The following is a 27,782-nucleotide window of genomic DNA, read 5'->3' on the forward strand; positions in this document are numbered from 1 at the left end:
CCAACAGATTTGGTCACATTTTCAGTAGACCCATAATAACTTCATAAAAGAAGCAAACTTCAAGAATGTTTTTTGTGACCAACAAGTATGTGCTCCAATCACTCTATCACAAAAAAATAAGGGTTGTAGAAATGATTGGAAACTCAAGACAGCCATGACATTATGTTCTTTACAAGTGTATGTAAACTTTTGACCACAACTGTAAATCAATATCGGCCTTCCTTTATCGGTATCAGCTGATATTGAATTTTTTTTACAACTATAACAGAAATACATAAGCAGATACATTCAAATACACATATGAATGTGAGTGTGAATGTTGCCTGTCCATGTGTGTTGGCCCCGCGATGAGGTGACGACTTACCCAGGGTGTACCCCGCCTTTCGCCCGAGTGCAGCTGGGGTATGCTCCTTATCTGCTTACAAGAACTTGCCAGAACTTCCATTTTTTGCTGGGAATTCCAATTTTTGTCCTTCTTTCCTGGCGTTCCTTCCTTCATACACCCGTTTTGTGTGTTTTCACCACCGCAATGATCGTACGTCAAGCTTCTGTCCCCCAACACTCGCAGCGTCCATGGGCTCATTAAAAGATGCGCGGCGAGTTATCATGATCCGTGATTTAATCAAATAACGGGACAGAGACGGATGGACATGAAGATGACAGAAAATATATCACTGCCAAAAATCAACAATTTTTGTAAATTGACAAATTGGAGATGTATATAATAGGTAAAGAAGATCATTCAGCGGCTCATTTCTGGGTCAGGCTACATGAATGATCCCAGAATTAGTTTTACTTAAATGTTTGCCATATTTAGAAATCATTAAGTCATATCAATCATACCATTTAGAAATCATTGATGGAAATTGTGTTACAAATTGTGAACAGGAAGTGAACATATGTGTTAGTAATTGTTATGGATTTATGAACTTAAAAGAGGTAGGATTAAATAAGCTTTGGTTCTCTCTACTTCGTTTTGGACATGTAAAGAGAAATTTAAATATTAGAATATGTTATATATCATTTTAAAACTGTATACGTGTTGAAATATAAACATCAACTTACCAACCAACCAATATTTCAGGATTTCTCACAAGGAAACCTTACAATGTATTAAATCCTTAAACCCCTATAAAATTGATTATCTATAGCAAGTTATTGGGATGTAGGAAAATCTCATATTTTACCTATTTTCCTAGGCGATATCCCATATTTTGAAATGCAAATGTTAATGCTCCTCTTAGACTGATGTAATAAAGGTGTTTGTGAAATCCCCCGATGTTGATTAATGCACAATTAACCACAACATTAGCGCTGCATAAAACATGTCACTACTGGTCCAACGTTTCCTAAAAAATCATGTTAAAAAAAACACTTAAAGCATTGTCCAGCATTTACTGACGTACACTACCGTTCAAAAGTTTGGGGTCACCCAAACAATTTTGTGTTTGAGCCTTCATTTCTAAGAACAAGAATAGACTGTCGAGTTTCAGATGAAAGTTCTCTTTTTCTGGCCATTTTGAGCGTTTAATTGACCCCCCAAATGTGATGCTCCAGAAACTCAATCTGCTCAAAAGAAAGTCAGTTTTGTAGCTTCTGTAACGAGCTAAACTGTTTTCAGATGTGTGAACATGATTGCACAAGGGTTTTCTAATCATCAATTAGCATACTTGCCAACCTTGAGACCTCCAATATCGGGGGGGGGTTGTTTGGGGGCGGGGGGCGTGGTTATTTACAGCTAGAATTCACCAACTCGAGTATTTCATATATATATATATATATATATATATATATATATATATATATATATATATATATATATATATATATATATATATATGTATGAAATACTTAACTTTCAGTGAATTCTAGCTATATATATATATTTTTTATTTTATTTTATTTACATAGAAAAAAAAAAAATACTTGAATTTCAGTGTTCCAGTGGCTATCCATTAGATGGCAGTATTGTCCTGTTTAACTTCTCCGTTCATGATGAGTATATCATTTCGGCCGCCATGTCTGTAATTTCCTCGTTCTTCTGCTTCGTCTCCTTGTTGTGTGTGCAGTTGTGCACTCTATAAAAGCCCTAGATGTTATGACGTCTTTGGGCAGGCAAGCTGTTTATTTTGTGGGAAAGCGGACGTGAGAACAGGCTGTCCCCACTCAGTCTCAGGTCCGCATTGAGCTGGAGGGGGCGTGGCCTCCAGCTCCGGCTGAATACCGGGAGTTTGTCGGGAGAAAATCTCTGCCGGGAGGTTGTCGGGAGAGGCTCTGAATATCGGGATTCTCCCGCTAAAAACGGGAGGGTTGGCAAGTATGTCAATTAGCCTTCTGAGCCAATGAGCAAACACATTGTACCATTAGAACACTGGAGTGATAGTTGCTGGAAATGGGCCTCTATACACCTATGTAGATATTGCACCAAAAACCAGACATTTGCAGCTAGAATAGTCATTTACCACATTAGCAATGTATAGAGTGTACTTCTTTAAAGTTAAAACTAGTTTAAAGTTATCTTCATTGAAAAGTACAGTGCTTTTCCTTCAAAAATAAGGACATTTCAATGTGACCCCAAACTTTTGAACGGTAGTGTATACTATGTTTAGCTAAATTTTACTGCAAATGAATATCGGCTCCAAGTATCTCTTCTCGGCCGCCTTGACTACTAATAAAAGGTATCGGTATTGGCGCTGAAAAAAACATATCTCTAGTGGCAATTACATCCTTAAAGTGTGTTGCAATTGTGTCTTCAAAGAAACATTAGTTTTCTTCAGTTATTATACATAAAATCCACACAAACACACACACACAAATTATGTGAGTTTTCTGGAAAGAAGGCGGGCCGTTCTGTTGAACAGATTGTATCGCAGCTTCCAGGTCGCACGTAGCACCGCCTGCAACCGCCAGCAAGTCTGTCGGAGTCAAACACCCCTGAGATGACGCTTTCAACTCCCAACATGTTCCGGTGATTCTGATACTTGCTGCTTATTGACTTCTAACCCTCCAGTAAAATGTGTGCACGTACTTGCAAACGGGTCTTATGTCTCGACGACAACACCAAATAGAGGCGTTTTCCAAACATAGTCATGTTTTTGTTGTTTGTTTGTTTCAGGCAAGCGTAGCAAGATACATAGAAAAATAACACATGTTTACAGTTACACAAGCAAGTCATCATGATTGAAAAGGAGTAGTAAAAAGCAGAGTTGATTTAAAGGGAATCTATTATGCAAAAACAACTGTTCTTACTTGTTGGTACCTGTTTTTGTGTATTTGGGACCCCCATAAAACCTGAACATTTTTAATCAAACCATGGAGTCATGGCGGAGATATTTATTTAACAATCATGCCTTCTTTCAAAACATGTTCCAAACAAGCTGTTTGGAATTTGAGACTTTAGTGACGTATTTTGCCGATATCTCCATATATGGTAGAGGTTTACCCGTAGAGCTTTGTGCAAGTCCACCATTTTTATTCAGTTGCAGTCCAAAGTTCTAGCCCCTAAGTAGCGTATAGTTCTAACTTATATCTGTCAGTAGACTCGATATGGAAGCGCTAAAACCTACAACATGGCTGACGGAGTGGAGCCACAGTCGAAGGGAGGTTGGCCGCCCACAAAATAGCGCATTCTGAAAGGACAGTCAAAAAACGGCTTGAAAATGGTCTTTAAAACAAAATCTATGCAATCTATGCAGATCTATTTGACCAAAGAACCACCATTACATGTTATGTAGACCCAAGGAAGTGTTTTGAATGCAGAAAAAAGTCATACGACCCCTTTAATTCTACCCTTTTACCATCTCTGAGCAATTATGGATGCATTCACATCTCATTTAACACGCTGACACTGTTTACATTTTCCCATGTGTTTGATGACTTTCTGTATTCGTCGACATTGTCAACAAATATCGACAATCAAATTTGTCGCCGAGAAATGAATTTGTCGACAATAGTCGTGACATTGTCACGCCACTTTTTTCACACAATTCCATACATTGAGTTTATTAGAGTGATGAAATTGCCAATAGTTAATCAATAACAAATAATATACCAGTGTGCAGCTTCTTAAACATCATCACAAAGTGCTTGTTTCTTTTTAAGCAAGTTAGATTGTTTTTATTTTTTTAATCTTTTGTTGTGCTTGCTGCTGTTTTAACCGTCCTTTTTACCATAAAATACTTTTTTTTAACACTTTGCCTGTCCATCCATCCATGCATCCATTTTCTACCGCTTGTCACTGTCCTTGCTTTTAAATCAACACAAGTTTAATAGTTATTTGTATCTTTATAACAGCCAAATGAGCAGCAAAGCTACACTGTAAATAAATATTAATGAATGAATTAGTCATCTTTGTTGTTTGTAAGCACATGCCTAAAATAACACAAGCTGAATTTAAAACTTGTTGGCTAAGTTAGACCCACTGAATATGTGAATTTAATCTGAATTGGTCGACGGATCGTTAAGATAGTCGATAACTAGTTTACTATCAAAATAGTTGTTGGATGCAGCCCGAATTAAAGTGTCACGATTGTCTGATAGGAATGTGAATAAATGTGAATTTGTAGAAATAAATTCAAATTGAGCGCTGAAAAAAAGAAATAGGTGAAAACCAGTAAATAAGACTTAGACTTAGACTTCCTTTTCATTGTCATTCAAATTTGAACTTTACAGTACAGATAAGAACGAAATTTCGTTACATAAGCTCATGGTAGTGCAGGATAAAAAAGCAATAAGGTGCATATATAAATAAATAAATAGGTTACTGTACAGATAAATCTATTGCACTTTTTCACATGCGTCCACGTTTATGGATGTATGTTATATTGTCTTTTTTATTCCAGCAAGTTAATCCATTTTGGGGGGAGTTGAGGGGATAATTTAATTATGATGCATGCAAGAGACTTACGGCCTGAGGGAAGAAGCTGTTACAGAACCTGGAGGTTCTGCTTCGGAGGCTGCGGAACCTCTTTCTAGAGTCCAGCAGTGAAAACAGTCCTTGGTGTGGGTGGGAGGAGTGTTTGCAGATTTTCTGAGCCCTGGTCAGGCAGCGGCTTTTTGCGATCTCCTGGGATAGGAGGAAGAGGAGCCCTGATGATCTTTTCCGAAGTCTTTGTGTGTTGTCTTTTGTTTTCCTTGTGGTCGAGATATTAAGTATACTGAAGCATATTGTTCATCTCCATTTACCATGAATTGATTACGTGGACCCCCGACTTAAACAAGTTGAAAAACTTATTCGGGTGTTACCATTTAGTGGTCAGTTGTACTGAATATGTACTGAACTGTGCAATCTACTAATAAAAGTTTCAATCAATCATTCAATCAATCCCCTCCTTGCTGTCTCTGTCCAGATTATCCATGTTCCGGAATGCTCGGTATGGTGTCTGGTCAGATCTCAGATGCTCAGATCAACGCCTCGTCTTACTCCGACCGAGGCTGGGTGGCTGAAAATGTTCGTTTACTCACTGGGAGGTCTGGCTGGACGGGCCAGCAGACCAAACAGCCTTTCAGGAACGAATGGCTACAGGTGAAGCTCAATATTTTACGTTACTTTCATTTTTTCCAACATCGACCTTGATTTGTTTAATGCGACATAAACGTGCAGTAGACACCATTGCCATTTTTGCAGCCTCAATCGCTGATTGTTTGTGTCGCCCTTGATGCCGGACCTGGCAGGTGGACCTGGGCCAGGAGAAAATGGTGAGCGGCGTGGTGATTCAGGGGGGGAAGCACCGCGACAAGAACGTCTTCATGAAGAAGTTCAAGATGGGCCACAGTTTGGACGGTGAAGAGTGGATCATTGTGAACGAGGGACAACACCACCAAGCCCAAGGTTGGTCCGCAGCTCAGTGTTTGTGGGGGCCGCGAGGCGCCTCGTAAAGGGCCGCCAAAAAATACTTGTTTTCTCAGCTGTGGTCCGTATGGTTCGCAGCGGGTACTCAGTTATAATACACTTTTACACCACTTGTGGCAGTCATGACAATATCAAACAAGCAGAAGAAGTCTGGAGCTAAAGTCATAGAGAAGTTTCTGAAGCGCAAAAATTATGACTAAAGTGGTGAAGCTGTATTTTCATTTGCACTTTGATTTTTATTGACAGTTTATTTAAGAAACATATATACAGTATTGCCAAATTAAGAATTTTAATTCACGATTAATATTTGAGTGCAATTTTTACTACAAAAGTTGGGGCCCCAGGCTTGAAAAGGTTAAGAATCCCTAGTGTAGCTTACATTTTCGGTTTAATCACTGTTTGACGCTACTGGTAGCTATTTTCGAGGAAGCAGCGAAATTCGACAGTACTACGGAACTCACTCATAACCATGGACCAAGGATTGCTTGTGCCCCCCCCAAAAAAACTGTAAAACGTGGAGAAACACTGGAATGTAACGTCATCCATCCATCCGTTTTCTATTGCTTATCCCTCCATGGCTGGAGCCTATCCCAACTGCATTCAAACGGAAGGCAGGGTACACCCTGGACAAGTCGCCACCTCATCGCAGGGCCAACACAGATAGACAGACAACATTCACACTGCAAAAACTGAAATCTAAGTAAGATTAAATATCTCAAATAAGGGTGATATTTGCTTATTTTTCTGTCTGATAAGATAATTCTTCTCACTAAGCAGATTTTATGTTAGAGTGTTTTTTACTTGTTTTAAGGGTTTTTGGTCCTAAATGATCTCAGTAAGATATTACAGCTTGTTGCTGAGATTTTATGACCTATATTGAGTAAAAACATGCTTGAAACTAGAATATCAACTGTTGCAAAGCTGTGTCATCAACACTCACAAGTATAAAAACTACTTTTTTAAAAGTAAAAATGTCTTATTTCAAGCATGAAAAAAAAAAAATCATGACTTTGACACAATTGTGTCTTATAATTAAAACAGATGACAGCCAAATGGACTTTGCTGTTTTATTTTCAGTGAAACAATAGAAAATACGTACTCGTATAGTAGTACAGTTTGGCACAGTACAGTAAACTGACAGTTAATATTTAAACACTTAACATGTGACATTTCAAAACAATTTTGAACAGAAATAGTTCATGCACATTCAGATAAATTCTTCAAAATTACAATTAAGTAAGTATATATGCGCACTAATTGACTGAAAAGAGCATGCACACAAGTAAGTAAATGTAATGCCGAGTGCATATCATTATGTCAAGATAATGGCACTAGCATTTACTTAATTTAAGAATATTTTTTCAACATATTGAGCAAAAAGTTCTTTTTTTTTTCTACCAAGAAAAAGTGCACTTGTTATTAGTGAAAAGATACTTATTTTAAGGTATTTTTGGGTTCATTGAAGTTAGATAATTTTTACTTGTTTTTGGAAAGTCTTGACAAGCCAAATTTTCTTGTTCTATTGGCAGATAATTTTTGCTTAGTTCAAATAAAATACCCCTCATTTTTTGTGTTTTTTTTTTCTTGTTTTTTGAACACTGACTTTTTGCAGTGCACACACTAGGGCCAATTTAGTGTTGCCAATTAGCCTATCCCCAGGGTGCATGTCAAACTCGGCCTTGTTTGTTGCAATGTCACTTAAAATGCAAGCAAAGGTAACGACTAGTGTGACTAAAGCATGTCAGGAAATGACAAATGAGGTAAAGCGATCAGAAGTATTGTTGAGTCATTTGTTGGCAAACATTCTGTGCTTTTGCTGTTGTTATGACTCACTTTATTAGCAGTTTACTCTCTGTCAGCCAATTGCAGTCATGGTTTTTCCTCACTCTTTACAATTGTATCGTCTCTTGGCCGTGTGTTTGTAGCTTGATTGACAGGTGCTTTTTGGGACACTGTAAGAGTCAGGAATGTTCAAAACAGCATATATGATTCAATTAAGACAACCTCAAAAAGGCCCACGGGTCCTGGAGCAACTTTGATTCTCACCCTGGAGAGGAAATTCATGTCATTGCTTTCAAGACCCATGGCTTCCTCTCCTGGGCCCGCCCCTCTGGTGCAACATCCTCCCCGATACGTTTCCAGATGGCGGAGTAGGGAGGGAGCTCAGTCGGCTGACTCCCGCTGCTTTACTGCAGACAAACCTGTGGAAATCTCCTCTGTTGGCTGTTGAGGCAGGGAGACACATGTTTTCATCCATTTCCACACACAAAAATGTCCATATACTCTAATGTTTTTTTAAAAAAATGAGGGGTATTTTATTTGAACTAAGCAAAATTATCTGCCAATAGAACAAGAAATTTTGGCTTGTCAATTCTTTCCAAAACAAGTAAAATTAGCTAACCTCAATGAACCCAAAAATACCTTAAAATAAGTATATTCTCACTAATAAAAAAGTGCACTTTTCTTGGTAGAAAAAAAAAAAAAGAGACCTTTTTGCTGAATATGTTTGAAAAATAATCTTAAATTAAGTAAATGCCATTATCTTGGACATAATGATATGCGCTCGGCATTACATTTTCTTGAAACCAGCAAACTTATACTAAAAACTAATTTATTGTTCTTAATGGAAAGGCAACTGCTTGTTACTCTCGGGGTCTCCTAGCCGCTCAGGCAAATCATATGGTCTAAAAATGCATTTTTCCATCGATAACATGACATCATCGCGCCAAGTGCGTGCTCTTTCACTCAATTAGTGCGCATATATACAGCCCGGCCCCCGGCCAAATTTTTTTTTATTGTCATTTTGAAGAATTTATCTGAATGTGCATGAACTATTTCTGTTCAAAATTGTTAGAAATGTCACGTGTTAAATGTTTTAAATATTAACTGTCAGTTTACTGTACTGTGCTAACTGTACTACTATATGAGTACGTGTTTTCTATTGGTTTCATTGAAAATAAAACAGCATTGGGCTGTCATCTGTTTTAATTATGAGACACAATAATGTCAAAGTCATGATTTCTTTTTTTTATGCTTGAAATAAGAAATTATTACTTTAAAAAAGCAGTTGTATTCTTGTGAGTGTTAATGACACAGCTTTGCAACAGTTGATATTCTAGTTTCAAGCATGGTTTACTCAATATAGGCAGTGTTTTCCCATAAACTGCCAAAATACCTGTGGCGGTGGGGGAGTGGGCTATGGGGCGTGGCTATGGGCGTGGTGACCATGACATCATCGGAGTAATTTGCATAATTTACTACAATGATTTGATTTTCTCTAAAAAGGCTCAAAAAATGTATACTTACTAATTAATAATAACAGTTTTGTTTTAAACGTACGTCCATCCATTTTACAATATAATTACAACACTTTATGTACATATTTATATACAGATTTGAACAATAAGTTATTGACTGAAATATATTTATTAATTGTGGTTCTTACAAAAAATATATCTTATAAAATATAAAAGCTAAAATGTCTCAAAGCTCTGCCCCTTTAATTAGTGCATACTAAATAATTTAACTTTAGCCTACTAGTACAACCATATTATTTACCAGCAACATAAAGTGAAACAGAGGCAGAGGTGTCCTGCCACAGTCAGTAACAAATAAACAGAAAACAGTAGTGGTGGTAGATAGACACAGAGCTTCATCAAACATCTGATCCACTGAACAAAGAGCTCCAAAAAATCTTGAACTTTAGTCTGCCATCAGTTTTACTCCCTACACTTAACCATGTGTTTCCTACTGCCTGCAGACTTTGCACCCTTTGTTATATACACATGTTGTGTTTCTAATATATATACATTTAATAAAGTAAAATACAAATAAGGCAACAAGAGAAGTATCCTACACTTCTCTTTTGTAAAGTAAATCTGAACAGCCGACATGGGCATCTACATCAACTATATGATTTGCCTGAGAAGCTGGAGAGGACAAAAAAAAAAATATATATATATATATTTTTTTAAATTTTTTAAATTTTTTTATTTTTTATTTGTGGCGGATGTAATTCTTTCGTGGCGGGCCGCCACAAATAAATAAATGTGTGGGAAACCCTGTATAGGTCATAAAATCTCAGCAACAAGCTGTAATATCTTAGTGAGATAATTTAGGACCAAAACCTTTAAAACAAGTAAAACACTCCAACATAAAATCTGCTTAGTGAGAAGAATTATCTTATCAAACAGAAAATAAGCAAATATCACCCTTATTTGAGATATTTAATCTTACTTATATTTCAGTTTTTGCAGTGTGCTACCTGCATGCTACTGATTCTGACTCCTTGTCCTCAATCTCCACAATCAGATGGACACATAAATTAAGGGTGTCCAAACATTTTCCACTGAGGGCCACATACTGAAAAAAGGCCAACATATTGGCTATTCTTCAGCTTTTGCTTACTTGGTTACATGTGAAAAACAAATGTAATGTGGCTCAAAACATGCTATGTACATTAATCCCTCGTTTATCATGTCTAATTGGTTCTGGTTAGAGATGTGACATTTGCAAACAAATCATGTATTTTGAACGGCTCTTTTAAGTGAACGGTGAGAATCGATTCACAGTTATGAGCTGTTCATTTGGGAGCCGTTTTTTTTTATGAGCATGCAGATACAGCGTCGACCATTACCCACCAGACTGGCGACTGGACTAGAAAATTACTCAAAGGAAACATAGCAGCATTTGGATTTACATTTTTTTTTATTTAAAAAAAAATATGTACTGTATATATATATATATATATATATATATTATATATATATATATATATATAATATATATATATATATAATATATAATATATATATTATAGTATATATATATATGTATATATATATATGTATATATGTATATGTATATTATATGTATATGTATATATATGTATATATATGTATATATATATATATATATATATATATTATATATATATATATATATATATATATATATATATATATATATATTATATATATATAATATATATATATATATAATATACAGTACAGACCAAAAGTTTGGAAAACACCTTCTCCTCATTCAATGAGTTTGCTTTATTTTCATAACTATTTACATTGTAGATTGTCACTGAAGGCATCGAAACAATGAATGAACACATGTGGAGTTATGTACTTAACAAAAAAAGGTGAAATAACTGAAAACATGTTTTATATTCTAGTTTCTTCAAAATAGCCACCCTTTGCTCGGATTACTTTTTCGCTCACTCTTGGCATTCTCTCAATGGACCTTCAAGAGGTAGTCATCTGAAATGGTTTTCACTTCCCAGGTGTGCTTGAAGCTCATCGAGAGAATGCCAAGAGTGTGCAAAGCAGTAATCAGTGCAAAGGGTGGCTATATTGAAGAAACTAGAATATAAAACATGTTTTCAATTATTTCACCTTTTTTTGTTAGGTACATAACTCCACATGTGTTCATTCATTGTTTCGATGCCTTCAGTGACAATCTACAATGTAAATAGTTATGAAAATAAAGCAAACTCAATTGAATGAGGAGAAGGTGTTTCCAAACTTTTGGCCTGTACTGTATACATTTATTTATATATATATATATATATTATATAATATATATATATATATATATATATATATATATATATTATATATATATATATTATATATATATATATATATATATATATTATATTATATATATATATGTTATATATGTATATATATGTATGTGTGGGAAAAAATCACAAGGACTATTTTTTTTTTCCCACACATACATATTACGCTCTACCACGGTAATCGAGCACTATTTTTTTAGATAATCTAATTAAGACATATATATGTGTATATATATATATATATATATATATATATATATATATATATATATATATATATATACACTACCGTTCAAAAGTTTGGGGTCACCCAAACAATTTTGTGTTTGAGCCTTAATTTCTAAGAACAAGAATAGACTGTCGAGTTTCAGATGAAAGTTCTCTCTTTCTGGCCATTTTGAGCGTTTTAATTGAGCCCACAAATGTGATGCTCCAGAAACTCAATCTGCTCAAAGGAAGGTCAGTTTTTGTAGCTTCTATAACGAGCTAAACGGTTTTTCAGATGTGTGAACATGATTGCACAAGGGTTTTTCTAATCATCAATTAGCCCGTCTGAGCCAATGAGCAAACACATTGTACCATTAGAACACTGGAGTGATAGTTGCTGGAAATGGGCCTCTATACACCTATGTAGATATTGCACCAAAAACCAGACATTTGCAGCTAAAAATAGTCCATTTACCACATTAGCAATGTATAGAGTGTATTTCTTTAAAGTTTAAAACTAGTTTAAAGTTATCTTCATTGAAAAGTACAGTGCTTTTCCTTCAAAAATAAGGACATTTCAATGTGACCCCAAAACTTTTGAACGGTAGTGTATATTATATATATATATATATATATTATAATACATTATATATGCATTCACACATTAGAGGCAATTTAGTGTTGCCAATCCCCAGGTGCATGTTGTGTACATTTAATTTATTCCTATCCACATCTTATCCTATAACTGCTCCCATCGATTGTTTACTTGATATAAAGAACTACCAGTATAATAACGAGCCAGTTTTTTGGAAGGGCTCTTTCAAAGATCCGACTCCCTTCAAAGAGCAATAAATCCCATCTCTAGTTTTGATGGTAAATTATTTTTTTTGCAAAGTAGGACTATCAAATGATAAATAAAATAATTCCATTGTTAAAGCATTAGTTTATTAGCATCTAGTTTGCACTTTGTCTGTATTATTACTATTATCATTTGTATTATTACTATTATCATTATTATCGACTCGTCTTTGCCTTATTCTTTTTTTCCCCTATTTTTAATGATGTTAGATCTGTGTTGTTGTTGTTGTTGGGGACAAGTGTTGTAAATTAGCTTTGGCTACAAACACTATGATGCATACATTGGATAACTGTTTCAGATATCTATGTTTCTGTATCTGTCCCTATTTCAAATAAACCTTTATATATTAAAAATGGTTTACCATCTTCTTAATTTGGTTTCTAACATAAGAGCCCTATAGACTTGAAATAACAACCAAATAGTCACCTTTTACTCAATATAGTAGCCTTGAGTGTGTTCTACTTGCTGGAGTCGAAGGATCCTCCAGTCGTCATGGCTCTGGCCGTTGTCAAGGCTTCCAGCAGGAACATTAGATGGAAATACTTGATTACATCATGTGTAATTTATCTCAGCTGCAACTGGGCTTTGATGTACTACAACCAAGGATTTAGGTTTTTCCGCCAAAACTTGGTCAACGTGATCCTTACGACAAACAGAGCGCTGACATTAGTACGCTGTTGTTAGCATTGAGCCGTGCAAGAGATGTGTTATTGATGAGGCAGGAGTCCATCAACATTCATATTGTCCACTTAACATTAAAAAACAAGTAGATAAACAATGGCTCCATTGTAGGGATGCAACGATAAACGGTATAATGTTAAACCGCGGTAAAACTCCTGACGGTTAGTATTACTGTTTTGAATTAAAATTATCGTAAAAACCGGGATTGACAGCAACACTTTAATACATTCACCAACTGTTGACACTGCTCATTTACTGGAAAAGCAAGCTGGTGGAAGCTTGCAAGACAGCTTAAATGCTAACTTGAATACGGGAGACATTAACGTCTTTCTCCATTAATTAAATGACATACCCTAATCTAAACGTGTATAAAGTCTGAGCAGCTAAACTATAACATTGTGCACGCTGAACTTACAGGCTGTGCTCTCTTCGCGTGAAGTGATTGATATATACTTGCATGAATAATGCCAACAGGAAGTTAATTTGCGTGAAGTCATATAAACTGGAAGTTAAGCGCCCCAACACCTGTTTTTCTTTATCATTAAAAAAAAAACAACTAAACCTTTACAAATGAAAGCAGAAGAAATATTTTTTAAACACTCGAATAAAAATAATATTCAGTTCAGTTTCAGTTTATTTCGAACATGCATGCGATACAATGTAATACATCACATATTTCCAGTTGTTTTATTACAGCACGTCCAAAAAGGAGTAGGAAGAAGCAGAGCTTATTTAATCCTACCCCTTTTCATTCCATAGCAATTGTATCCCATGTCCTTGTTCTCTGTAACAGAACAGTGAATAAATAAAAAATAAATGAATATGCATAGTAAGTAAAAAAATATTAAATATGTAAATAATATTTATCTCTAAAGAAAAAACAAAGAAGAAAAGGGTTCAAGATGTTCATCATAATTTTTGTTCTGTGTACTTTGTGAACACTTGTAGTTTGAACAGTCTCTTAAACTGAATCACATTGGTGCTTTGTTTGATTTCTTTGGTTAATCCATTCCATAATTTAATTCCATATACAGATATGCTAAAGGTTTTAAGTGTTGTACGAGCATACAAATGTTTTAAATTACATTTTCCTCAGTTCAGTTCAGTTAATATGTCAATATGGCTCTAAAGAAGCCAGAACAATGTTTAATGTTTCTGTCTATTTATTTTTTTAAATCAGACTTGGTTAAACGGACCGCAGCTGAGAAACAGATATTTTTTGGAGGTCCGCCTTGGGGCACTCGTGGCCCAACAATGGGCCCTATGGTTAAGAAACACTACTTTACAGCAAGAAGCACTCCACAATTAAAGGCGGCCATTGTGCTCAGAAACTTTACTGCCCTTTATAGTCCAACCCTTGAATCATAATACTAGACACAATAATCCTGTCGTATTGTATTGTGTTGCATGAAAGCAGAAGAATGTAAACAAAAGGACTGAATGTAGAAATGGAGGAGAATCATGTTAACAAACTGCTGTGGATTAAAAAAAAATGTTTTCACCCATACAGTATGTCTGAATATTTAGTAAATATGCAAGACATTTTTAGTTTTGGTGTTGATTTTGGTTATTCCGACAGTAAAACAGCAAGTCTGAATAGTTCCACTGCAGTTTGTAATAGTTCTGCTTTAAGGCCGAGTTTAATTTTGTGTTTAGATGGTGCCGTGGGCCAATAAAAAATGAGCTGCGGGCTGCAAATGGCCCCCGGACCACCCTTTAGTCACCCCTCCACTACCAGTGTTTGTCTTATCTGTTAGGTATCTGATGGTTGTCTCTGCTCCTCACTGTCAAGATATTCTTTGGGAATCAGAACCACGACACGCCGGAGCTGAAATCCATGGGTCCTCTTCTGACCCGTTTCATCCGGATCTACCCAGAGAAAGCCACCAACGAGGGCGTGGGCCTCCGCCTGGAGCTGCTCGGGTGTGAACTGGACGGTGGGTGCCGTTTGTTTGCCCAATGACAAACAAGTCACGTTATGAATAGAGATGTCCGATAATATCGGACTGCCGATATTATCGGCCGATAAATGCTTTAAAATGAAATATCGGAAATTATCGGTATCGGTTTCAAAAAGTATAAAGTATGACTTTTTTTAAAACGCAGCTGCACGGAGTGGTACACGGACGTAGGGAGAAGTACAGAGCAGTTGCGTCTCCCAGTCATACTTGCCAACCCTCCCGATTTTCCCGGGAGACTCCCGAATTTCAGTGCCTCTCCCGAAAATCTCCCGGGGCAACCATTCTCCCGAATTTCTCCCAGACAACAATATTGGAGGCACTGCCTTTGCGTGCCGGCCCAATCACATTACATCTACGGCTTTTCACACACACAAGTGAATGCAAGGCATACTTGGTCAACAGCCATACAGGTCACACTGAGGGTGGCCGTATAAACAACTTTAACACTGTTACAAATATGCGCCACACCAAACAAGAATGACAAACACATTTCGGGAGAACATCCGCACCGTAACACAACATAAACACAACAGAACAAATACCCAGAACCCCTTGCAGAACCCGCCCCCGCTAACCCCCCCCACCCCACCCACCACCACCACCTAAACCCCGCCCCCTCGATCCCGCCCACCTCAACCTCCTCGTGCTCTCTCAAGGAGAGCATGTCCCAAATTCCAAGCTGCTGTTTTGAGGCATGTTAAAAAATAATAATGCACTTTAATAAATAAATATGGCAGTGCCATGTTGGCATTTTTTTCCATAACTTGAGTTGATTTATTTTGGAAAACCTTGTTACATTGTTTAATGCATCCAGCGTGGCATCACAAAATTAGGCATAATAATGTGTTAATTCCACGACTGTACATATCAGTATCGGTTGATATCGGAATCAGTAATTAAGAGTTGGACAATATCGGCAAAAAAGCCATTGTCGGACATCTCTAGTTATGAATTGTTTTCCCCCAAAAAATATTTTTTAAAACAGAGTTAGTGTGTGGGAGGTCACAAAATGTAAAATATTTTGTTGCCATGGCTTGTGTCTCCCCCAGGAGTCTGAATTTAATAACCACAATTATTTATCTTCCTGTGATCCAGTCCCTTGTGTCTGTGGAAAGAAAATCTGATTTTGTGGAATTACAATAATCTGGGAAATGTCACTGTCATCCGCAGATTAGCTTGTGCGTTTTATTACTATGAAATCATAGCGATGTCGATGTAAAGCAGGACTACAACAGACCACTGGGATGTTACACTGCAGCAAAATACACAAAATGAAGCGCTGAGCAAAATGATGCCACTCTATTAACTTGCTGCTAACGCTTCATGGTGCTTATCTGTTGTGTGGCTGCTATCTAGTGCAAGTGTGTGTGTGTGTGTGTGTGTGTGTGTGGGTGATAGATTAATAGAAGTAGCAGGAAATGCATAGAGAGCGATGATAGAAGTAATTGCTGGAAGAGTGGAAGAAGCGTGAAAACTCCTATGTGGAACATCTGGTGTGTGCCCCTATTTGCTGTACATCTTTGCCGGTTTGAAGCAATCCCTAAATCAAGCCTTGCATGGCTGGAAAATCACCTGTTTTTAATGTAAATATTCCGCACTCGAAAGAGAGACACAATAAACCAGACCTCCTCTGAGGTAGGAGAGGGGAAAATGTTTCGGTTGAATGGATGCGCTCCAACGTTTTAACAGTGTCTTGTGTGATTTATGTGCTCCGGCTGAACCGCTGTAAAAACACTAGGTAACACTTAAGTATGGGGAACATATTCACCATTAATTAGTTGCGTGTTAACATGCAAATTAGTAACATATTGGCTCTTAATTAATCATTATTAAGTACTTATTCTGCATGGCCTTATCATACACACTGCAAAAACTGAAATCTAAGTAAGATTGAATATCTCAAATAAGGGTGATATTTGCTTATTTTCTGTCTGATAAGATAATTCTTCTCACTAAGCAGATTTTATGTTATTGTTTTAAGTGTTTTGGTCCTAAATGATCTCAGTAAGATATTACAGCTTGTTGCTGAGATTTGATGACCTATATTGAGTAAAACATGCTTGAAACTACAATATCAACTGTTGCAAAACTGTGTCGTCAACACTCACAAGTATAAAACTGCTTTTTCAAAGTAAGAATTTCTTATTTCAAGCGTGAAATAAAAAATCATGACTTTGACACAATTGTCTCATAATTAAAACAGATGACAGCCAAATGGACTTTGCTGTTTTATTTTCAATGAAACAATAGAACATACGTACTCGTATAGTAGTACAGTTGGCACAGTACAGCAAACTGACAGTTAATATTTACACATTTAACATGTGACATTTTCAAACAATTTTGAACAGAAATAGTTCATGCACATTCAGATAAATTCTTCAAAATTACAATTAAAAAAAATTGGTCGGGGGCCGGGCTGTAAATATATATATATATATATATATATATATATATATATATATATATATATATATATATATATATATATTAGGGATGTCCGATAATGGCTTTTTGCCTATATTCCGATATTGTCCAACTTTTAATTACCGATACCGATATCAACCGATACCCATATATACAGTCGTGGAATTAACACATTATTATGCCTAATTTGGATAACCAGGTATGGTGAAGATAAGGTCCTTTTTTTAAAAAAATGAATAAAATAAAATAAGATAAATAAATTAAAAACATTTTCTTGAATAAAAAAGAAAGTAAAACAATATAAAAACAGTTACATAGAAACGAGTAATTAATGAAAATGAGTAAAATTAACTGTTAAAGGTTAGTACTATTAGTGGACCAGCAGCACGCACAATCATGTGTGCTTACGGACTGTATCCCTTGCAGACTGTATTGATATATATTGATATATAATGTAGGAACCAGAATATTAATAACAGAAAGAAACAACCCTTTTGTGTGAATGAGTGTAAATGGGGGAGGGAGGATTATTTGGGTTGGTGTACTAATTGTAAGTGTATCTTGTGTTTTTTATGTTGATTTAATAAAAAAATAAATAAAATAAAAACGATACCGATATAAAAAAACGATACCGATAATTCCCGATATTACATTTTAAAGCATTTATCGGACATCTGTGATATATATATATATATATACACATATATTGAAAGAGCACTTAAGGTGATGATGTCATTTTATCGATGTGAAAATGCAAGAAATGTAATGCCGAGCGCATATCATTATGTCAAGATAATGGCACTAGCATTTACTTAATTTAAGAATATTTTTCAACATATTGAGAAAAAATGTCTCATATTTGTTTTTTCTACCAAGAAAAGTGCACTTGTTATTAGGGAAAAAATACTTATTTTAAGGTATTTTTGGGTTCATTAAGGTTAGCTCATTTTACTTGTTTTGGAAAGTCTTGACAAGCCAAATGTTCTTGTTCTATTGGCAGATAATTTTGCTTAGTTCAAGTAAAATACCCCTAACTATTGTTTTTTTTTTTCTTGTTTTTGAACACTGACTTTTTGCAGTGCAACAACCCTAACCCTAACCAAATAACTCTAAATTAAGTCTTTGTTACTTACAACATGTTCCTTAGTGTCCAAATAACTCTTAATTAAGCATTTGTTACTTAGAATATGTTCCCATACTGAAGTGTTACCAAAAAATTTAAATAAAAACCACTCAGCCGCTGTTAACATCTGTTAGCTTCCTTTTACCTTCTGGTATCTTCGCCGTGTGTCTGCTAAGTGTTTGCCCTTCCTCCAGTCACCGATGTCATTAGACTCTGTTTGCTACGTGCTAACGTTGGCATGTGACGATAACACGCTCTGTTTTCACTAAAGCATCGTCATACTAATAGACGCTAATTAGACAAACCCGCACTTACTATGATGCACTTCAATGATTAAAGCCAAAGTGCTCTTAACTGTGGAAGCAGCTTTTATATGACTAAATTAGCAATGAAACACTATGTAAAAAAGGCCTTTTCATAGAAATGCCAGCCAGTGAAGCAGCATTTAATTTAACTGCATTGAACACTCGTTCATTCATCAGAAGGAGCTTCCTGTGTTCACAGCGACAGTCCAATTTAAGACGCACATTTCTCTTTTATCACTGAATCCTCTACGGCATAGCGAGAGCACACCTCCAGCCCACCTTTACATGTTTTTTTTTTTAATTACATGCACATAATTTTCTTTCCTTCTGGCCTACATATGCTAATTGGAGGGCTGCTTGCTTCAGCTCAGGCAGAGTTGAACAAGAATCATGACTCGATTCGCCTCGATGGTCATATAAAGATTTATCCACACTGAAATCTTCATGACAGTGAATAAAACTTGTGTTTTCCTAATTGATGTTGAATTTTTCATGAATGCAGAGACGATGAATGCGTGAATATTCATGAGTGTTATTTAAAATCCCTCCCTGTTCATTCAGACATCACAACGACTAGCCCGCCCACCACTCCGCCCAGTCCCACCGTTCCCTCGACTACATTTGGGGGTACCACAACGTCGGCCATCACCGTCCCCGTAACCACGCCGTCCGCCAAGACCGACACACCTGAAGACTACGACACGATGACAGGTAGACTACTCAGTCCCAGCTTTTCATCTCAACTGTCCTTCAAAATATATTTATTTTCTCTATATCCTACAGCAGTGTTTTTCAACCTTTTCTGAGCCGAGGCACATTTTTTTCATTGAAAAATTTCTGAGGCACACCAGAAGCAGAAAACATTAAAAAAATGAAACTCAGCAGCTCATATTGACAATAAAAAGTCGTTCTCGCAATTGTTTGATATGAATTCAAACCGTAACCAACCATGCATCACTATAGCTCTTGTCTCAAAGTAGGTGTACTGTCACGACCTGTCACATCACACCGTGACTTATTTTGAGTTTTTTGCTGTTTTCCTGTGTGTAGTGTTTTACTTCTTGTTGTTGATTGCAATGTAATTTACGGATGTACTTTGTGGACGCCGTCTGCTCCCCACGCTGTAAGTCTTTGCTGTCGTCCAGCATTCTGTTTTTGTTTACTTTACAGCCAGTTCAATTTTAGTTTTGCATAGCCATCCCTAAGCTTCAATGCCTTTTCTTAGCGGCACTCGCCTTTTCTTTATTTTTGGGTTTAAGCATTAGATACCTTTTTACCTGCAAACCATTGTCGTCGTTCCCGACATCTACAAAGCAATTAGCTACCTGCTGCCACCTACTGATATGAAAGAGTATTACAAGGTTACTCTGCCGAGCTCTAGACAGCACAGACACTCAACAACAGCACATTTGCGGATTATAATTGCTGGTTTGCAAAAAATATTTTTAACCCAATTAAGTGAAATCAGATAATCTCCCACGGCACACTAAACAATATCTCACGGTACACTAGTGTGGTTGAAAAACACTGTTCTATAGCATGTTTTCCCTTTGTTTACCTTTTTAATGTAGAAACCCCATTTTTTTTTGTGTCTTCCAAACTCTTGCGTGGTTTCAAAGTAAAGTTAAGCAAATATTCGTGTGCAGATTAAGTGTAGGCATCTGTGGGGGCGGGACCAAACCAGCTAACCTTTGACCCTTTCGTGCCTGTTCCATCTGTGTGCAGCGGGAGGCGTCACAGCCGCTGACCCTGTCATGGACTTCATACCAGGTGAGCGCTTCCTGCCCTCTTTCTGGTTTTGGACCTTTGAGATCCACTTCAAACAAGACATCCTCTCACTTTCATGTCCATGAATGAGGAATGCACGCTAGAGAATATCGACTGTATCATATATGGCATCTTGGATCACTTTATTCAACCCTCGGAGGGAGAAAAAAACAGTTTCCCCAAGTCCATCTGGAGCTTGGAGGCGGGATCCAAGGTTTACACCTGGGAGTCAGGTTTCTTTAGGCATCAGCTTTCACACAAATCACATTTCTTCTCATTGTTGTTAGTCGCTAATTGCTAACATGCAATGTTATCTTGCTCTACTGTCACACCGTATCCATTGAAAGGTGATGCTGGACTGAGTTAGCGTTAATTGTTACATTTATGTCAGCAGAGGACATTTAGGGTGGATACAATCTGAGCTAATGGTACAATGTCTAGGCCCACTTCACATCGTTTGAATATTGAGGAGTTGGGCTCCGGCACGACACGATTCTATCATGCACATGTGCGGCGTAACTAAGTCATGGAAGGACAGGAATGTCATTGCATCTCGCAGTTTATTCATAATAATCACAATTCATACTAGATTTAGGGATGTAATGGTGTTGTGGATTGTAGATACCTCGGTATTGCGGTTTCAAAGTCTTCACAATAATGCCTAGACGGGGTCTAACAAACAATTGGTGTGTAGTTTTTTTCTGGCGCTTTAAAAAATAAACTGCATCTCCCAGAATCCTCTCCACAGCGGGGGCCGTCAGGGCCAGGCGTCTTTTTGTGTCGTTGTGGCCATTTTCGGGTCCTAAATGGCTGTCAAATTGTACCAACTTGTTGGAATACCTAGTCAGACTTCTTCTGTGCAGGTGAGAAGCATGATTTATGATCCAGAATAAACTTCCAGAGAGCAAGGAAGCGAGCAGACCACTCGATGATGTAATTATTGGCACACATGGTAGTGATCACGCCGCGGCTATAGTTTGTCTGTGTTAGCGCTTTTAATAACAATGTCACTTATACTTGGTTAACATTCAACTCAAGAAATGCAAATGGACTATTGATGGCGGTTTTTGAATGGTTATTAATTGGGTTTTATTGGCGAAATAGTGAAGCTCCCATTGACTCCGATGTGAGCAGACTTTTATTTGCGTTTATTTAATATTTAGAATGCATTAAAAAAGAATCCATCCGTCGTCATATCTTTCATAATGATTGTGAACGATAGGCAAAATTCCAAAAAAAAAGTGCAGTTCCCCTTTAATACCGTGATAATATTGTACCGTTAGATTTTGATACCGTTACATCCCGAACTAGAATTAAAATACAAACACTCAAAATAATCCAAAAGTCAAAACCCCAGCATGCTCAATTACTCGCCACTCCCACAGATAATATGTATGGCTCTTTGACGGGAGCCAGATCTTGCAGAGCCGTTCAAAAGATTGACTTTATTTTTGTTGTGTTTTCGCTGTCAATGAGGTGGTTCCATATCCCTGTGCTTTGTTTGGCAAAGATATCTCCATTTTTTTAAAAATGTTCCCTCACTTAAAAATTAATAATAATATAAGAGCATTTATCAATACAGAAAGAAAATACACACATAATAAAAATACAATTTATATATGTGTATAAAAAGTATCAATAAAACTACAATACAAATTAGGACAGAATAAAAATGTGAATACAGAATTGTACTACCCTACCTTGTGTTTTTGCTTAAACTACTTTACGTATTCACATCAGAACAATAAAGCAAAAAAAATAATCCCAATGCAGCAAGGTTTTCTTTGACTGACTCATTTTCTATTCCAGTTACCAATTATGCCACACATGCACGTACAGCGTGAGCAATTGCATAAAAAAACGGCTCCCAAACGAACAGCTCGCAGTTGCGAATCGGCTCTTCGTTCACTTAAAACAGCCATTTTAAGGACTTGATTCATTCGCAAACGTCAAATCTCTAGCCCCTACAATAGTGTGCATATTTAATGTTCCTATTGCAAGTGATTGACGACACCTACCAGAGTACTATGAATTATGCGAAATTATCCTCCAAGAGCACGGAGCGTCCCTTCGTTCAACCCTGCCTTTTTTGTAGAGGCGAGTAGTAATGGAGCCAGAACAGACAAGCGGTCGAAGAACGTCTGACAGAACAAAGAGGAAGAAAGATGGACAAAATGCAAAAGACAGAGAGAAGCGGTGAGAAGGTTGCATTAAAAGCTGGAGCCAACACACGAAGGCCTCCTGGGTCTCAATTAGTGCGGCCAAAACATGGTGTGAAGAGTGAAGACAGCTCACTTTGGGCGGACCTCTCATCTCTGCATCCTATTAGCCTCTCATCACACAAAGAGGCCTTTTACACCAACCTCTTTTTTTTTCCTGGACGTTGATAATAACTGACAACAACAAGTGGGAAGCATTTGAAATTGTAGACGTTTTAAAAAAAATGCTGAGTGTAAACATGATGCACAGTTGTGCTGTTAACTCCATCATGGAGTACATTTACTTTACAGCACAGTCATGTGACTTAAGTACATGCTGATGTAGTGACAGTCACAGCACCAACTCCAGGCCTGGCATGCAAGGCGGAAGGCGGGGTACCCCCTGGACAAGTCGCCACCTAATAGCAGAGCCATTATAATATTACATTTCATTAAAATATTTTCTAAAAACTCAGACACTTTACAATAAAAGTAAAATGAACAGAATATTCAAAGAGCAATATATACTGATACAGTGTTTCCCGCATATTGCCAATCTATTTGTGGTGGTGGGGGCATGGCCAGGGGTATTGTGGAGCGTGGCGGTGTCAATATCATATAATTTGCATAATTGGCTATGATACATGTATTTTCTTTTTAAGGGCTAAAAAAATTGAAATATATTTCAAGACAAATCTGTGTTATTAGTATCAACTAGGGATGTCAACTGATTTTAAAAAAAAAATCTGATTAATCACTCTCTTAAACTGTTTACACATAGGTTTGTATTTGCTTGCATGTATAAAAATGTGCTTAAGAAAATACCCCAATATTTGGATACAAATGCAATTTGGTAGTCAGAATGTCCTACAGGGATGTTTTTTTTGCGTTTTACAGAACTGCAAGTCATTGTTTTGCTCAAAATTTGGTGACAGTAAGTATAGTAAGACTTAAGTGCACATTTTAAAAGTATTTGCAATAATATTGCAAACAAGGTGCAGTTACTAATCGAAAATGTCATAAACGCACTCATAAACTATTTAACATAGTGCACCATTTAGATCTGTAATTAAATTTCTTTAGTTTAACCAGTTGTTTCAACAAACAGGTGTTTACCTCTTCTGGTGACAATGTTGATCTCTTTTCTTGGTACAATGCGCCCCCAGCTCGTTGTGAGTCCAATGTTCTCTACTAAGCAAAATACTTTAACATTAAGCCAGTAGTTGCAACTTGATGCTCTTGTTTGTGTAGTACTCTTATTGTATTATTATATTATGCAGGATTTGGTCTTCACAGATGTTATATGTCCTACATGCAGTGGCTGTCCATTTAGCAAAGGCATATGTTGAACTTTTATTGACAACATTGACTGCCAGCGTAGCGTTCTTCTCCGCTTGTTGTGGATGTAGCATTCATGCTATGGGCGCCATCCTCGAGTACGTGTTTCGCCGATGATAAGAGTGTTTGTTGCTGCAATATCATCAATTTACCTCAGTTTTATCCAAAGTTCTGTTTTGATGCGAAATTGGCCGCCTCTCATCACGATCACAGACCATGTAACAATGTGCGCATCTGCCGGGTTCAATTTTAACCCGAATGTGTTTAATCTTCACTCGTACTGTATATGATAATGTGATAAAAAAAATAATAATAATAATTTATCACGTGCGTTTACACGGTAAAGTTGACAGCCCTAGTATCAACATAATACTGTTTGGTTTGTCTTATAATTGATTGATTGATTAAAACTTTTATTAGTAGATTGCACAGTTCAGTACATATTCCGTACAATTGACCACTAAATGGTAACACCCGAATAAGTTTTTCCACTTGTTTAAGTCGGGGTCCACGTAAATCAATTCATGGTAAGAGATTTTGCCTCTCACCCAAGTTGGATTCTTCAGTTCATGCTCATAGACTTAGATTGGTCAGATCTAGTCTAGTCTTTTTCTTTTTACAATATATTGTTTTGCTGTATTTTTTCATTGTTGCTGCTTATTTTATGACTACAATGTAACACAGGCTGCACTTTGTACACCCCTGGTTTAAGGACATATAGAATTATGCCCTGAATGTTGAAATTTAGATTGGGAGATATGTAAACAGTACCTTTAATTAGAGATTTAAAAAAAAAAAAGTTCCAACTTGAGGTTATTTATTGATAGTCTTTACAATGGAGTTATGTTAAAACTAAGCACTCAAAGGTACAAAATATAAAAGTACATTAATACAGGGCTCGAAAGGCCACGTGATTTTGCAATGAATTGTTGGGTGCATTGTGTACTTGTTGGATAAAGGCTTTGTTTACAATGTGAAAGCAAGCAACAAACTGGATTGAAATGGATCGTACAAAATGAAAAAAACAAGGGACGGTGACGAGTCAAACTCTACCCTATTCCAAAGGCTCGCTTCCTGGAAAAAATAATAAGAAATAGTGGAATTGACTCATTTGAGCTATGAGCATGTCTGATGGACGAGAGACTTGAATCAAGTATAAGTGCCGCCAAACGTGTCTATATTTTGTTTTAATACTGGTGAAGAATTTCAGAATGGGTAGAGCCACCGTGCCAGAAACCTGAGGGTTGCAGGTTCGCTCCCCGCCTCTTACCATCCAAAATAAAAATCGCTGCCGTTGTGTCCTTGGGTGCATGCCCCCTCTCCCTCCCTTGTCCTTCACCCTTGCCCCCGGTGCCACTCACACCGGTGAATTGAATGATGAATGATAGGTGGTGGTCGGAGGGGCTGTTGGCGCAAATTGCAGCCACGCTTCCGTCAGTCTACCCCAGGGCAGCTGTGGCTATGAAAGTAGCTTACCACCACCAGGTGTGAATGAATGATGGGTTCTACATGTAAAGCGACTTTGGGTACTTAGAAAAGCGCTATATAAATCCCAGGTATTATTATTATTATTCGCGTGTGTGTGTGAAAAGCCGTAGATATTATGTGACGGGGCCGGCACGCAAAGGCAGTGCCTTTAAGGTTTATTGGCGCTCTGTACTTCTCCCTACGTCCGTGTACACAGCGGCGTTTTAAAAAGTCATACATTTTATTTTTTGAAACCGATACCGATAATTTTGAAACCGATACCGATAATTTCCGATATTACATTTTAAAGCATTTATCGCCCGATAATATCGGCAGTTCAATATTATCGGACATCTCTACAAAAAAGCATTGAATAAAATAAAAGCATTGAAGATTCGGAGCCAGTTTAAAAAGGTGGGTTTTGAACAGGGCCGGCCCGTGGCATAGGCCGTATAGGCGAATGCTAAGGGCGCCGTCCATCAGGGGGCGCCACACCAGAGCCACAAATGTTGGAGAAAAAAAAAAAGAAAAAAAAAGTTGGTACTATGATTTCTAAATGCAAAAAATAATCCCACGTTAATTAAAATGCAAAATAAAGCCTATTTAATAGAAATATTATTTGTTACAACATTACGCCCCCCCTCCCTTCCCGTATCATGACTCTTTTTGGACGTCACCACAAATGTCAAAACGGCCAAAACTGTCAGGTGCCCAGGGGAAAAAAAATAGAAAAGAAGAGGAGGAGAAACGAGAAAAAGACAAAGGTAGCAGGTATACGAGTAACGTTAGCCTACATTAAATTATTTGTCTGTTACAGAATGTGATAGTAACCTGGCTTTTTAGCATTAAGCTAATGTTACATGATTCGGCAATTGCTAATCAATAAATAGCTAGTTCTTTTTTAACGTCGGGTTAATATTGTGGAGGGGGCTAAATTGTTATGGAAAATAATAATGTAACGTTAGGTAATTACAGTACTCCCACCTTACATTCCTCAGGGACATTTGTATTAGATATTTTAAGCAGGTGTTTTTTGTTTACATTGTTATTGCCTTCTGGTTAGCTAATGTTTGCCCTGCAGGTAATAGTCACTTTTCCACCCCTTTATATATTAGGTATAGTTGTACGCCTAGTTGTTAAAGTGCACATCATTAATGTTAATTAAGCAATATCACATGAGAGGGAATGCTGTTTAATTTGAGCACTGCTGTGATTCGGTTAAAGATAATCATAACAACATTCTCATATAATATGTTAATTTGCTTTCTTTAAGTAAAAAAAAGGTCGAAGACAAAGCTATTCGGTTTCTTGTGAGTATATACACTTCACTGCCGATGTGGGGGGGCGCCACCTAAAATCTTGCCTAGGGCGCCAGATTGGTTAGGGCCAGGCCTGGTTTTGAAGGTGCACAGGTTAGCGCAGTTACCTGATGTTTCTCAAGAAATCCTAAATGTACTGCTCCACAACTGGTGTATAGGGTGGGAACTTTTTCTTAGACATTTTGTTCCATTTTAAGTTTTTTCTCAGAGCCACACCCGCATGTTGGTGACGCCACGCCCTTTCCCTGTCACGCTCCTGATCCCAAACATGTGTGTTGTCTGGAGGGGTTTCGTGGAGGAAAACGCCCTCCGGCAGCATCTCTGTCTCTCCACTAATGCATCTGCAGGAGGATTTAGTTTGGTGCATGCCCCCTCTCCCTCCCTTGTCCTTTTTTCTGTGGAAATAGCTGTGGATTATTGATGTTACAAGCAGACCCTTCCTCAAGCTGCTGGGAAAAGAGCCTGAAAGCAGCCCAGAAACAGGATGTTGAGTCTTTGTCCAGTCGGTGTAAAAATACAAGCACAGCAGATGTACAGTCAGTCATTATATGTACTGTATGTTTAGTGTAAACCATCATTTCGTAACATCCAATACATCATCTATCCAACATACTGCTATCTTAATAGCGTGGTGGGTGTCCGTCATGTCATAGCTGTTTCCCAGCCAAACATGGCCACAGTATATGGTG

General features: G+C 37.2%; 1 pseudogene; it reads left to right on the forward strand.

Moving 5' to 3' along the window:
* The window catches only part of LOC133631077 (neuropilin-1a-like), a 216,985-nt pseudogene that overhangs the window by 169,551 nt on the left and 19,652 nt on the right, over positions 1-27,782 (forward strand).

Source organism: Entelurus aequoreus, linkage group LG16, assembly GCF_033978785.1.
Source record: "Entelurus aequoreus isolate RoL-2023_Sb linkage group LG16, RoL_Eaeq_v1.1, whole genome shotgun sequence".
Taxonomy (NCBI): domain Eukaryota; kingdom Metazoa; phylum Chordata; class Actinopteri; order Syngnathiformes; family Syngnathidae; genus Entelurus; species Entelurus aequoreus.